Source organism: Coptis chinensis, chromosome 3 (genome assembly GCF_015680905.1).
Source record: "Coptis chinensis isolate HL-2020 chromosome 3, ASM1568090v1, whole genome shotgun sequence".
NCBI classification, from domain to species: domain Eukaryota; kingdom Viridiplantae; phylum Streptophyta; class Magnoliopsida; order Ranunculales; family Ranunculaceae; genus Coptis; species Coptis chinensis.
This window is the reverse complement of record NC_141458.1, coordinates 1,977,736-1,992,318: the sequence shown is the minus strand read 5'-3', so window position 1 is coordinate 1,992,318 and position 14,583 is coordinate 1,977,736. Positions and strand designations below refer to the sequence as shown.

Here is a 14,583-nt window from a genome sequence, read left to right as displayed (position 1 = left end):
TAAACACCCTCAATTGGCAAGATAATAAAACTTTTAAAACCCTTCAACTTCCTTTACTTATTTTAACTTACATGTGTGTGTGTTTTTTTTTATTGGTACATAGATGTGTTTTAAAACTTAAACGATTTTTTTTTTAAACTTAAACCTCACACAATACTTTTCTAAACTTTGCCCAATCGGAAATCATTATTATAGTGCCTATTTATATTTACATTCCCCATAAATTAAATGTACTGCACCTCACATGTAAAAGGAAAAAATAAGAGAAAACATACGCATGCAAACAAAGTAATGGCTCCTTATAAGACGTCTCATAATTACCACAAAATTGAACTCAAGTCTAACGTATCCAACAATACCGTCCATTTTTTGTCCAATAATAAACAACAATACCGTCCATTGCTCTCTCTATTTGACTCACTTCTTTTTCACAACCGACTAAAATTTCTGGGTTCAATTATTCTCAAGCAGGTATGTCTCTTTTGTTCTCCATTTTCATTAAAGAATTTTCTTTTGAGGGTCGATATTCCACTCGCAGTTATGCTATTCTCTTTTGCTTTATTTAGTTTAAAATTGTTGATTGGAAACTGCAAGTAGGGGAAGGAAGTGTGATTTCTAATAATGGAGGCTTTTGTATACGAAAAAAGGAAAATATATATTATCCTTTTGGGAAGTTGTTGTATTGTATATCACTATTTCTCCTCTGTTGTTCTTAGAAGCTCATTTGGCACTGGTAGTGTTACTTGATGCTTAAGTGAATTGATTATGCTTTTTTAGGTGGCTGAATTTCTTATAATGTTCTATGTTGTTTTTCTGGATATCTCTGAAAGCTTAAAATTTTAATTTGCTCCTCTCTAGAAAATATATCATAACATGTAATTTTTCGATTAGTATTTGAAGATAGTGTTTAGCTAGAATTTCCATAACAGTGACTGTGAGGACAAAGGCTTTTTCAACTTCTCCATGTCTCTTCAATTCATTGTACAGTTTTGATTTGTTCCTCATTTGAATTTGCACATTTATATATATGGTTCAAATTCCAATAGGATTGTAGTATTGATTTGTATTTGCACTGTCATATTCACTAATTTTGTTAGAACTCACAAAATTATGATTCATTGTGTCGTCTAAAGCTGTAGACAAAGTTGGATTGAATGCACAGGAAAACTTCTATCTCAGAGGAACAAGAATGAATATATAGGCATTGGAATTACGTATATTGAATGCACACAGTAGTTTTTTTTTTTTTTCAGTCCACCATAATGACTTTCGACGTAACAAACAAATATAACTGATCTACATTAGTCTTTTGATTTAATTTTTTATTGTGATTTACATGTGAAACTTATGTTTGCATTTGAGAATGGTATTTGATCTCAAAACACCTAATTCGCTGAACATTGAGATGTAGACAAGGGCAGGAGAAAGTCACATAAACCTGCTGAGGAAGCGAGGTAAAGAATCACAATTTGTGTTTTGCTTTGAACATTGAATGAATCACACGTAGGTTGTTGTATGGTAATAATTTTGTTTGTATTTGTGTGCATGAGCAGAGGGAACTGTATTGCTTGGTGCATTCATTCTTTGTCAATTTAATTGGTCTCATATGCTATCCTGGTAATGTTGGCATGATATGAAAGTACAAAATACAAGCGACAGTCGACATATCAACATTTTATCATTAGTGCATCATGATTTTCCTGTTTTTACTATTTATGTATGTCTTAGGCATTTAAGGAATGTGTTATTTTCTTTTGGGATGTTAGTCATGTTAATCAGTAACAATAAATATTACTTTTTTCTAGATTTTTTTTGTTTCCCTTCTCAGCTTTTGGCAAACCTGCAATAATATAGCATCAACAAGTTCACTACATTCTTCACTATAAACATACATTTGTGATATGCTCCCAACGTTAGTGATGATATGATGGAGTTGTCATGGTAGTTAAGTAACAAGTACGCTATACTGTTTTTTCTGAATATTTTCTTAATCTAATGCTTTGGGTTAAGCAAAACTTTGCATTTTTGTGGTGAGAAGGGCAACAAATGAACTGCAAATTTGGGAAGCATTTACCAAATTAGTACGGAGTTTACGAGTTAGCAGGATTCTCTCTTGCTTGGGTGGAAGAGAAGATTGGATGTTGCGTGAATTAGATGAGTTCTTCTTTCTTTTGGTAAGTCTTCTTCCACCTACATACAAAATCAATGAGTCACTCCATTCGTGTGTGTGTGACAATATCCTGTCTCCAAGTGTTTATTAATGTACAATCATATATTGTTTCTTGGATATAGTTTCTGTATGAATTCCTATAAGGGGCGGATTATCACGAGTTTTTCGACTCCAACCAGTGATGGAAATTGAAGGAGAAGGAGAGCGAGTGACTTTTAGTCACGGGTTTACGAGCATCAAATTGTTTTAAAAGTGTCGCTTTGATTCCATATCTTAGGTAATTGATGAAGGCTTCGTTGTCTTTATTTCAATTTACCAAAGTAATTCTTCTTTATCTTGAGATCTACATTCGTTAAATGTTGATGTTGGGTTAGTTTCTTGCTACTGTACTTGAAGACGTTTTTAGATTTGATTTTTCATATATTTGCAAGTCACGTGAGTTGTGAATGGTTAGTCTCTATATATGTTATTTCTTTTTAGCAATGCACTTATCTTTATTAGAATGAGGCAAATTGATATCTGAGAAAAAGTAGTTGTTGTGTGGATATATGTCGTGATATGATCGTTGTGGTGGAAATTATTTTGTGGTGGCTGCAAACATCTATCGTTTAATTTTTGTAGAAGGGGAGGAATAATTATCTTGATTAGCCATTTTGGATCAATAATCAGTGGTTATTAGAGTGTGGTCACTAAACAGTCATTTGCAAGTTGGTTTTACATTTATATTTTCTAGGGCATCAGCCCAACTTATATTCTTGACTATAAAGGGAAATACTATACATAGGTGCATGCTATGAACTTTTAAAATGCCATTATTAATGTTTAACATTGTCCATTTTTAGGAATTCAAAGAATATATAATCTATTTGCGTAGAGCCGTAGGGTGCTTCTTAAGGTGATACAAACCTTTAATATAGGTGCCTCTAGAGCTATTGTAATGCAACACGGAAGCTTGACTGGTACATAGTTATTCTTAATGGTTTAGGTTCATACTTTATATCCTTTTTTTCTTTTAGATTTTTTCCTATTGGAATCAATGTAAGGAAAATATATTATGCGAAGCGAGCACATACATATTAATTCCGGTAAAAAAAAAATGAACGAGAACTAGGTTAAACTCATCCATGAAATTTGTTTTCTAAAATTATGATCTCAACAAAAAAGTATCCAGTGTGAATTTTTCAGCATATAAAAATACCTACAATTATCGATGGACTTGCATTTTACATTTTCAATACCATATTCTGCTTTCTGTGACAACAACCCTTTGCAAATAAGTACTGACAGTCAAAGCCTCATCCATCGACCAAAACTGAAAGTTCGGAATCACAATTTCAGTTTTTTTTATTGAGTTGAATTTGTGTTTAATACTGATATATCATATCCATATTTGAATTGGGTATCTTACACCATATATGCTAAGTTAGAATGCAATTTACGTATTTGAACTTTATCGCTCGCCTATTAGGTAAGCAAACAACCAGTATTGCTTGGGAGTCATGTCAAGTAGTCTTGCAAGCTCCCACATGGTGAATTTTTCCCACCATTACAGAGAATGTTTTAATTTTCTACGGAAGTGTATGTGTACTTTGCTTTATATATTAGTTTGGTTTCAATTCTAAAGACCTTACATCAACATGATAAAAGCATCGAAACGGATCTGTTATTGTTAAAACATTTGTAACTATTTTGTGTTTTAATTTCGAACAATTGTACTAAATGAGATGTCTCTTATTAGATTGTAATTGATTTGGGAATATAAGGTATAGACAATTATATTTGAGGAAAATCCATCTATCTTAGGTAAAACAAATCATGGAAAACAGTGAACGTGAGTTAAATATTAGCAGATATGGAAGAGAGGTAAGACTTTTATTTTTTAAATTACTATTATTTTATCAAACCAATAACTTCGGTTAATAGAGAGCCTCCATTCAATTATCACTTTTTGCAGTAATTTATATATGATGACATAATACCAGTCTAATTCAAAGAGATGCTACAATACTTCATCATTGACAAATTCAAAATTGACGCTCCACCAATATACTTGAAGATAGCAAGTTTACATCAACTGTTTCTGTTTCTCTTAACCTTCCGATAATAGAGGTAGTGGAACAGTTGGAATACGAACCACCAATATACAAATTTGAAGAGACACCATCAACAATCCAAGAAGTATTTGGAAATTGAGGTGCTAGAAGAGCAATTGACTTGTGTCAAGTGTATACGTTTGAAGTAGAGAATTACAACTATGGAGACTTGGTAGAAAAAATACAAAAACTAAGCTTGGAATTGCAAAAAAGAACACCGGTTTTATGAATTTATATGCTTCAAAATTGTCTAGGAAGAAATTATCAGTTTGTATAAGAAAATTGAAGATTTAAAGTCGACATCAAAACTAATTTTCTTGAAGGAGTCCAAGAATTATGGGTTCTATTATTTATACTAGAAAAATCAGATTCAGTTCAATCTATTATCTTATTTAATGCGAGACGTTTTGCTTTTAATTTGTGGCTTAGGTTTTTTCCATTGAGAGCCTGATTAAGGATGTCTTGGTAGTCACTTCTTATTTCAGTCTTGACTACCTAGGTAGGTTAACTTAAATAAAATTTAATTTTTTTGTACAAGTTATCATTAATTCCTAGACTTATTTTGATTGAATATGATTCTAAATTGAGAGATATGTACCTTCAACAATGGTATTCTGCTTTGCGACTAATTTCTTACACACTGAGCTAAAAGCTTCCTTTGCATCTTCAAAACATAATAAGCACCTCCATTCAATATAATAAGCACATCATAACTAAATAATAAGCACCTCATAACTAACTGTGTCGTACGACACGGGTTATATCTAGTCTATTATAATAAAACAAAATGAGAAGACAAAAGGTGGTCGGGATTATCTCGGGATTCGAGTTAGAAGAGGAACATGTGTATGGTCAATAACATTTTGAAACAGCTTTGAGTAGTCTTCATGTATTAAATTTTAAAAATATGCCAATTAAGTGGTTTGCAACTCTTGGGTTTAATAAATTACCAAAAAAAAAAACTCTTGGGTTTAATGTGCTAAATGTCATAAAAATGAATCGTGACTCTTGGGTTGAAGTGTTAGTGTGTGTTTGTTAAATTTTAACTCATGGAAAGGAAAGGAAATAAAATGGGTGGTCCACTATGGAATGGAATGGAATGGAATGGAAAGGAAATAATTTTAAATGGTATGTGTTTGGTAAACTGGGGAAAGGAAAGTAAAAACTAGGGAAAGGAATAATCATGTTTGTTTGCAAAAGCTATGGAAAGGAATAATTGTATTGTTGAGTGGAGTGTATTAGTAGTAAGTTCCTATTTATCTATTTCCTTTCCTTTCCTTTCCACAAAAATTTCAGGGGTTAGCTAAAGACACAAAACCTTTTCCATTTGTTTCCATATGGAAAAACTCATTTCCTTTCCATGGGTAAACAAACGCCTTAAAAACTATGGAAAAGGTGGACCACTCTTATTTTCCTTTCCTTTCCATAGTATTTCCTTTCCTTTCCATCATAACAAACACACCCTTAGTCTTAAAACTAAAGAATTATTCGCGACTCTTGGTGACATAAAATAGTTCTCTACTGACTTTATTGTGGTTTGTAACGTTTTTCAAAGGGAGCGGAATTCCCGGGCAATTGAACTCTTGACGTCTTCTCTCCAACGCCATTTATTGCCAATAATTCACAACAACAAAAAAAACAGTTATTGCCATGGGGTTAATAAAGATTTTCCATCGGCAAAATGGTTCAACTATACACTTTAGTTCATGCGCACTTTCCTTCTATAGCGTCTCTACTCTCTAGCCGTTTTAAAACAAAATGCAACGTGCTCTCACATAATGGCTTCATAAAGTCTACTAATAACCAAGGCCCAATTTTTCGGGATATTAGGATATATCGGAGAGGCCAAAAAAAGATATATATCGGATATATCGATATGTCGGAGAGATAAATCGTTTTTGCCCATTTTGGTGATAATATTCAAAAAATCAAAAATCGGAATATATCGAAAATATCACCGATATATAATGATATATATCGGGATATATCGTTATATATCGGTCAACGATCAACAAAATCGGTCAAAAGTCAAACCGTCCAACCAAGTCAAACGATATATATCGAATACATCGGAATATACGATATATATCTTTATATCGGTTTTACCGATATATATCGGTTTAAAAATATTAAATTTTTGAGCCGATATTTCGGATTTTTCAAGTCGGATTGCTGAAAAAACGATATATATCGGCGATTTTTCGATAAATCGACCGATATTTTCGGCCTTGCTAATAACTAAAAATACTTTCATCTTCTTGAGTTCCTAATATATTGGTTGGGACAGCAGTTGTGGTTTGATTGAAGTAAGCGAGTGGACACGTTATCTCAAGCTAATTGTTCTTCTTCTTAATCCTCTCCTTAATCCTTTTTCAAGGTAATTGCTCTCTGTTTTCCTCATTTCTAGAGGCTTCATATAATTAGCTTCCGGTTATTAGCACGTTTATTTCTAATTACTCAACTTTCGGATTTTTTTTTTGATTGGCAAGTTTGTTTTAAATGAGATCAGTTATTTCTAATTACTCAACTTTCGGATTGGCAAGTTTGTTTTAAATGAGATCAGTAACTCTTTGATGCTGGCGGAGTTCGATCCCCAGACCTCTGGTATCATCACCCAAAGGTTTTACCGACTTTGCTAGTCGGCATCTGCCAACTTTCGGATTAAGAAATACTGACATTATGGAATACTTTTTGCTCTCGCTTCATTGAATTGGTTTAGTCGTAGGAAACTGAGTTTCACAAAGGAAAAAATCATAACCAATGGAATGTTATATTTTTTTTGGTTGAAGGGTACAATCTCTTCCAATCTTTGTGATAATTTTCTTCTTTACATTAACATATAGCCAATAGCCAATGGTATTATTCTTTCCACTCTGTTTGACTTAATTGGTAATGCATATTTCATAATTGCAGTAAACTGATTTCTTCCAAATAATATTTCATTTCACTATCTAATTGTCGGATTTTGGTTTTTTCATTGAGGTCATTATACGTACTACTATGAAATACAAACTTAAGCATTGAATCACAACCTCAGAGTCTTAAACTGAAATGGGTATGCATTTCTCTTTTCATTTTGTTAATATATATAGCTTCTAGTTTTCGCAGAACTAGAATCAAAATAGTATTATCCGACTTCAATTTACTACGTAAGATCATTTACAAGTCAGTAACAGGTATTTCTTTTTGTGAATGCTTAGCATTTTATTGAGCTCTTTTACAACATAGCTTTGGTTGTCCCACCTAATAATTAGTAAAAGAAATTTTCGTATGTATTAGAGTTTGATACTTTTTCTTTTATTCTTTAGTCATATTAGTCTCTATTTTTGGATGTGAGCTTTGAATTGTACCATGGCTGTAGGGTGATTTTTTGCCTCGGGATAATCCATTGGCTGTTATTCTTTCTGGTAGATTGGAATTGGTTAGGCAGGAGTATTTGCACACTTTTTGTTTCTCTAACGTTTTTCAGCTTTTCCTGATATTAAGTATCAAATTTGTTGGCACTTAGAACATTATCATTTGGGAAATGATTATTTAGTTACTGAATATCTTATTTGCACTCTAAACACTAGAGAGGTGGTCAGCGGAATATGTAAGATATATACCCACTGCATGCGCTGCAAACTTCTTCATCACAAATGCTCAAAGAAATTCCAATATATGCACCGCTGGCTGCTATATATATGCAGATTCATGGAGAAGATGCAAATTCACCATATTTTGGTATGTCCACCATTTCATCTAGAAAATGAATGTTTGTATGGTATTTCCTAACAACTGGAAATTATAGCTTGCAAGTTCTCAATGCGTATGTTTCCACTTAGGGAACTTTGAACAAATAACATCACTGGAACTAATCTATTTATTAGTTCTATTGGATGCTGCTTGATTTTCCAACTTCATTTTTCTCCTCCTCTTTCATATCAGGATATTCTCAAACAACCCATGCAGTGCAAGTTCTTTTGTCGTACTTATTTCATTGTGCATTGGTTTTTAGTTTTTAGATTTAGCACTAGATTACTAATCTTGAAAATTTTGGATTAGTAAATATATTTTTTCCTTCTTACAAAGTGGAACCGTGTTTAGTATGTTAAATATTTTCTTTTGATTACATTGCATTAGAAAATTATTGCTATAGATGGAATGTTTTAGTGTATAGTTGTTGCATGTTACTATGCCTTATAGTGAGTAGCTATATGCAACACATTCTCCAACTAACATGTGCGTAAATGAAACAACAACAATAGGGAACATCTTGGAAGTTGCTTTAGAGTTTAGTTACTCTACGATGCCCAATTAACACATAACTATGCTTCCACCAATTAACGTGACGCATTTGCTTTTGTTTGTGTATTTATTTTTTTTCTTCTTTTACGAATTTCAGGAATTTCCAAAAATGATTTCTGCAATAAACAGCAACACAACAAACTTAGTCTAAGTGATGTTCACGACCTGAGCCATTATTTGTATATGTAAAGACATGCAGGAGCCAAAATGAGCTACAGGGAATCTTGCTATTACAGTTGTTTGAGGTGCCAGTTGAGTTACAAGGAATTAGAATTGTTTATGTTTCCAACCTATTGATAAGTTATTTGATTTTAGGTTGGCTTTTGTTTTTTGATTTTCCTTTTTTTTTTGTTGTTCATTCAACAATTGTATGTGAACGAAAGGACAACACCCAATTCATTTAATTGAATTCAACTATATTTTTCCTCTAACTATGTAACTGTTATTATTATTTCATTTGCAATGTTTGCTTGACTTGATCTAACTACGTGATACATGAATTTCAACTAGGGTATTGTACTATGGGTGAAAGCTTTGATGATACTAGCGCGCATTTTCCATATGATACATTTCCATATATTTAAATTGTTTGGTATTGTATGATGACTTTGTTCCATCCATCAATTGTGTCATTTATAAGGTACCCCAAGTCCACTAACAACATTGCACACTTGACTAGAAGAATTAAATCTTCTTATGAACCAAGGGGACATTATTTTGATGCTTCAAAGTAAATAAAAAGTATTCACATTTTGATCTATCTATTGTTAAATATATGTCGATGAAGCTATTAAGTCCTTGCTATTTCTTAAATGAATTTACATTGTAAAGTAATATATCATTATGTACTCTCATACTGAATTCTCTTCAGTTTTGGTGAAATAATGCATGGTCAATGCAGAGTCTTATTGACATACTAGACAGAGGCAGCAATAAAAGCTCACTGGTGTTCGGCAATTGGGAGGCTGTTGTATCATTGGTATGATTCTAATTTGATAGGGTAGAAATAAGATCATGTCTGACAACGGGAACCTTAATTTTAGTTGTTTTTCTTTGCTGATCAGGAGTTGTACGCACCAGTAGAGTGCACAACTACTCTATAGGTTAGTTGCATGGACAACAATACCTCGATCTCGGGCGATACAACATAATATTGATCGCGGATACAACATAACATGGATTGGGTCTGCAAGGCAAAGCAAGAAGATCGAGATCCCGGAATTCTTGATTGCTATTGGTTAGCCCCTCCTCTTGGGGTGCTAGAAGTGAACAGTATTGATGGCCCATCTAAAAGGAACCCATGGGAATACAAGTTAGGGAACGTTACTTTGAAAAAAAACAGTGGCGATGGTGAAAGTGGTTATAATGGTGGCTTGGCGTTAGAAACAAATTATGTTACAGAATTTGTATCTATTGTTAAAGGATTGCCCGAAGCCATTGAGTTGTGAATTAGATGAGTTCTTCTCGCTTTTGGTAAGTCTTCTTCCACCCACATACAAAATCAATGAGTCACTCCATTCGTGTGTGTGTGACAATATCCTGTCTCCAAGTGTTTATTAATGTACAATCATATATTGTTTCTTGGATATAGTTTCTGTATGAATTCCTAGAAGGGGCGGATTATCACGAGTTTTTCGACTCCAACCAGTGATGGAAATTGAAGGAGAAGGAGAGCGAGTGAGTTTTAGTCACGGGTTTACGAGCATCAAATTGTTTTAAAAGTGTCGCTTTGATTCCATAGCTTAGGTAATTGATGAAGGCTTCGTTGTCTTTATTTCAATTTACCAAAGTAATTCTTCTTTATCTTGAGATCTACATTCGTTAAATGTTGATGTTGGGTTAGTTTCTTGCTACTGTACTTGAAGACGTTTTTAGATTTGATTTTTCATATATTTGCAAGTCACGTGAGTTGTGAATGGTTAGTCTCTATATATGTTATTTCTTTTTAGCAATGCACTTATCTTTATTAGAATGAGGCAAATTGATATCTGAGAAAAAGTAGTTGTTGTGTGGATATATGTCGTGATATGATCGTTGTGATGGAAATTATTTTGTGGTGGCTGCAAACATCTATCGTTTAATTTTTGTAGAAGGGGAGGAATAATTATCTTGATTAGCCATTTTGGATCAATAATCAGTGGTTATTAGAGTGTGGTCACTAAACAGTCATTTGCAAGTTGGTTTTACATTTATATTTTCTAGGGCATCAGCCCAACTTATATTCTTGACTGTAAAAGGAAATACTATACATAGGTGCATGCTATGAACTTTTAAAATGCCATTATTAATGTTTAACATTGTCCATTTTCAGGAATTCAAAGAATATATAATCTATTTGCGTAGAGCCGTAGGGTGCTTCTTAAGGTGATACAACCTTTAATATAGGTGCCTCTAGAGCTATTGCAATGCAACACGGAAGTTTGACTGGTACATAGTTATTCTTAATGGTTTAGGTTCATACTTTATATCCTTTTTTTCTTTTAGATTTTTTCCTATTGGAATCAATGTAAGGAAAATATATTATGCGAAGCGAGCACATACATATTAATTCCGGTAAAAAAAAATGAACGAGAACTAGGTTAAACTCATCCATGAAATTTGTTTTCTGAAATTATGATCTCAACAAAAAAGTATCCAGTGTGAATTTTTCAGCTTATAAAAATACCTACAATTATCGATGGACTTGCATTTTACATTTTCAATACCATATTCTGCTTTTCGTGACAACAACCCTTTGCAAATAAGTAATCGATACCAAAGCCTCATCCATCGACCAAAACTGAAAGTTCGGAATCACAATTTCAGTTTTTTTTACTGAGTTGAATTTGTGTTTAATACTGATATATCATATCCATATTTGAATTGGGTATCTTACACCATATATGCTAAGTTAGAATGCAATTTAGGTATTTTAACTTTATCGCTCGCCTATTAGGTAAGCAAACAACCAGTATTGCTTGGGAGTCATGTCAAGTAGTCTTGCAAGCTCCCACATGGTGAATTTTTCCCACCATTACAGAAAATGTTTTAATTTTCTACGGAAGTGTATGTGTACTTTGCTTTATATATTAGTTTGGTTTCAATTCTAAAGACCTTACATCAACATGATAAAAGCATCGAAACGGATCTGTTATTGTTAAAACATTTGTAACTATTTTGTGTTTTAATTTCGAACAATTGTACTAAATGAGATGTCTCTTATTAGATTGTAATTGATTTGGGAATATAAGGTATAGACAATTATATTTGAGGAAAATCCATCTATCTTAGGTAAAACAAATCATGGAAAACAGTGAACGTGAGTTAAATATTAGCAGATATGGAAGAGAGGTAAGACTTTTATTTTTTAAATTACTATTATTTTATCAAACCAATAACTTCGGTTAATAGAGAGCCTCCATTCAATTATCACTTTTTGCAGTAATTTATATATGATGACATAATACCAGTCTAATTCAAAGAGATGCTACAATACTTCATCATTGACAAATTCAAAATTGACGCTCCACCAATATACTTGAAGATAGCAAGTTTACATCAACTGTTTCTGTTTCTCTTAACCTTCCGATAATAGAGGTAGTGGAACAGTTGGAATACGAACCACCAATATACAAATTTGAAGAGACACCATCAACAATCCAAGAAGTATTTGGAAATTTAGGTGCTAGAAGAGCAATTGACTTATGTCAAGTGTATACGTTTGAAGTAGAGAATTACAACTATGGAGACTTGGTAGAAAAAATACAAAAACTAAGCTTGGAATTGCAAAAAAGAACACCGGTTTTATAAATTTATATGTTTCAAAATTGTCTAGGAAGAAATTATCAGTTTGTATAAGAAAATTGAAGATTTAAAGTCTGACATCAAAAACTAATTTCTTCAGAAGGAGTCCGAAGAATTATGGGTTCTATTATTCATACTAGAAAAATCAGATTCAGTTCAATCTATTATCTTATTTAATGCGAGACGCTTTGCTTTTAATTTGTGGCTTAGGTTTTTTCCATTGAGAGCCTGATTAAGGATGTCTTGGTAGTCACTTCTTATTTCAGTCTTGACTACCTAGGTAGGTTAACTTAAATAAAATTTAATTTTTTGGTACAAGTTATCATTAATTCCTAAACTTATTTTGATTAAATATGATTCTAAATTGAGAGACATGTACCTTCAACAATGGTATTATGCTTTGCGACTAATTTCTCACACACTGAGCTAAAAGCTTCCTTTGCATCTTCAAAACATAATAAGCACCTCCATTCAATATAATAAGCACATCATAACTAAATAATAAGCACCTCATAACTAACTGTGTCGTACGACACGGGTTATATCTAGTCTATTATAATAAAACAAAATGAGAAGACAAAAGGTGGTCGGGATTATCTCGGGATTCGAGTTAGAAGAGGAACATGTGTATGGTCAATAACATTTTGAAACAGCTTTGAGTAGTCTTCATGTATTAAATTTTAAAAATATGCCAATTAAGTGGTTTGCAACTCTTGGGTTTAATAAATTACCAAAAAAAAAAACTCTTGGGTTTAATGTGCTAAATGTCATAAAAATGAATCGTGACTCTTGGGTTGAAGTGTTAGGCTTAAAACTAAAGAATTATTCGCGACTCTTGGTGACATAAAATAGTTCTCAACTGACTTTATTGTGGTTTGTAACGTTTTTCAAAGGGAGCGGAATTCCCGGGCAATTGAACTCTTGACGTCTTCTCTCCAACACCATTTATTGCCAATAATTCACAACAACAAAAAAAACAGTTATTGCCATGGGGTTAATAAAGATTTTCCATCGGCAAAATGGTTCAACTATACACTTTAGTTCATGCGCACTTTCCTTCTATAGCGTCTCTACTCTCTAGCCGTTTTAAAACAAAATGCAACGTGCTCTCACATAATGGCTTCATAAAGTCTACTAATAACTAAAAATACTTTCATCTTCTTGAGTTCCCAATATATTGGTTGGGACAGCAGTTGTGGTTTGATTGAAGTAAGCGAGCGGACACGTTATCTCAAGCTAATTGTTCTTCTTCTTAATCCTCTCCTTAATCCTTTTTCAAGGTAATTGTTCTCTGTTTTCCTCCGGTTATTAGCACGTTTATTTCTAATTACTCAACTTTCGGATTTTTTTTTTGATTGGCAAGCCTGTTTTAAATGAGATCAGTAACTCTTTGATGCTGGCGGGGTTCGATCCCCAGACCTCTGGTATCATCACCCAAAGATTTTACCGACTTTGCTAGTCGGCACCTGCCAACTTTCGGATTAAGAAATACTGACATTATGGAATACTTTTTGCTCTCGCTTCATTGAATTGGTTTAGTCGTAGGAAACTGAGTTTCACAAAGGAAAAAATCATAACCAATGGAATGTTATATTTTTGTTGGTTGAAAGGTACAATCTCTTCCAATCTTTGTGATAATTTTCTTCTTTACATTAACATATAGCCAATAGCCAATGGTATTATTCTTTCCACTCTGTTTGACTTAATTGGTAATGTATATTTCATAATTGCAGTAAACTGATTTCTTCCAAATAATATTTCATTTCACTATCTAATTGTCGGATTTTGGTTTTTTCATTGAGGTCATTGTACGTACTACTCTGAAATACAAACTTAAGCATTGAATCACAACCTCAGAGTCTTAAACTGAAATGGGTATGCATTTCTCTTTTCATTTTGTTAATATATATATAGCTTCTCACTACAAGAAAACAGGTTTTACGCCACGGTCCGGTTTTGGACCGTCAGAGGACCGTGGGGTATTTGTGCGTCGGGAATGGTCTGCCGACAGCCATGACCGTCGGTAAAGCTCACCAATAGCGACGGTCTTTGTGACGGTCATTGCCGTCGGTATAGCCACGGTTTTAACCCGTCAAAAAAGCTGTCGGAAAAAGTCTGTATTTCCCACGGTTTGAGTCCGTAGGTAAAGATTATTTGTACCGACGGTTATAGGCCGTGGGTAAAGATATTTCCTACGGTCTTAGTACGTGGGATTTGGTGTTTGCGTCGTGAATTTTGGTTTTTGGCTGG

At 33.2% G+C, this 14,583-nt stretch overlaps 1 long non-coding RNA gene across 2 annotated transcripts; it reads left to right on the top strand.

Moving 5' to 3' along the window:
* Nucleotides 1-361: 361 nt before the first annotated feature.
* Nucleotides 362-10,552, top strand: LOC147507169 (uncharacterized). 2 transcript variants are annotated; one of them, XR_015216151.1, is made up of 3 exons: nucleotides 362-1,454; nucleotides 2,039-2,174; nucleotides 10,142-10,552. It is a non-coding gene; the product is annotated as an uncharacterized LOC147507169 (long non-coding RNA). The 2 variants fall into 2 exon arrangements; XR_015216150.1 differs by lacking the exon at nucleotides 10,142-10,552 and adding an exon at nucleotides 2,293-2,703.
* Nucleotides 10,553-14,583: the final 4,031 nt, after the last annotated feature.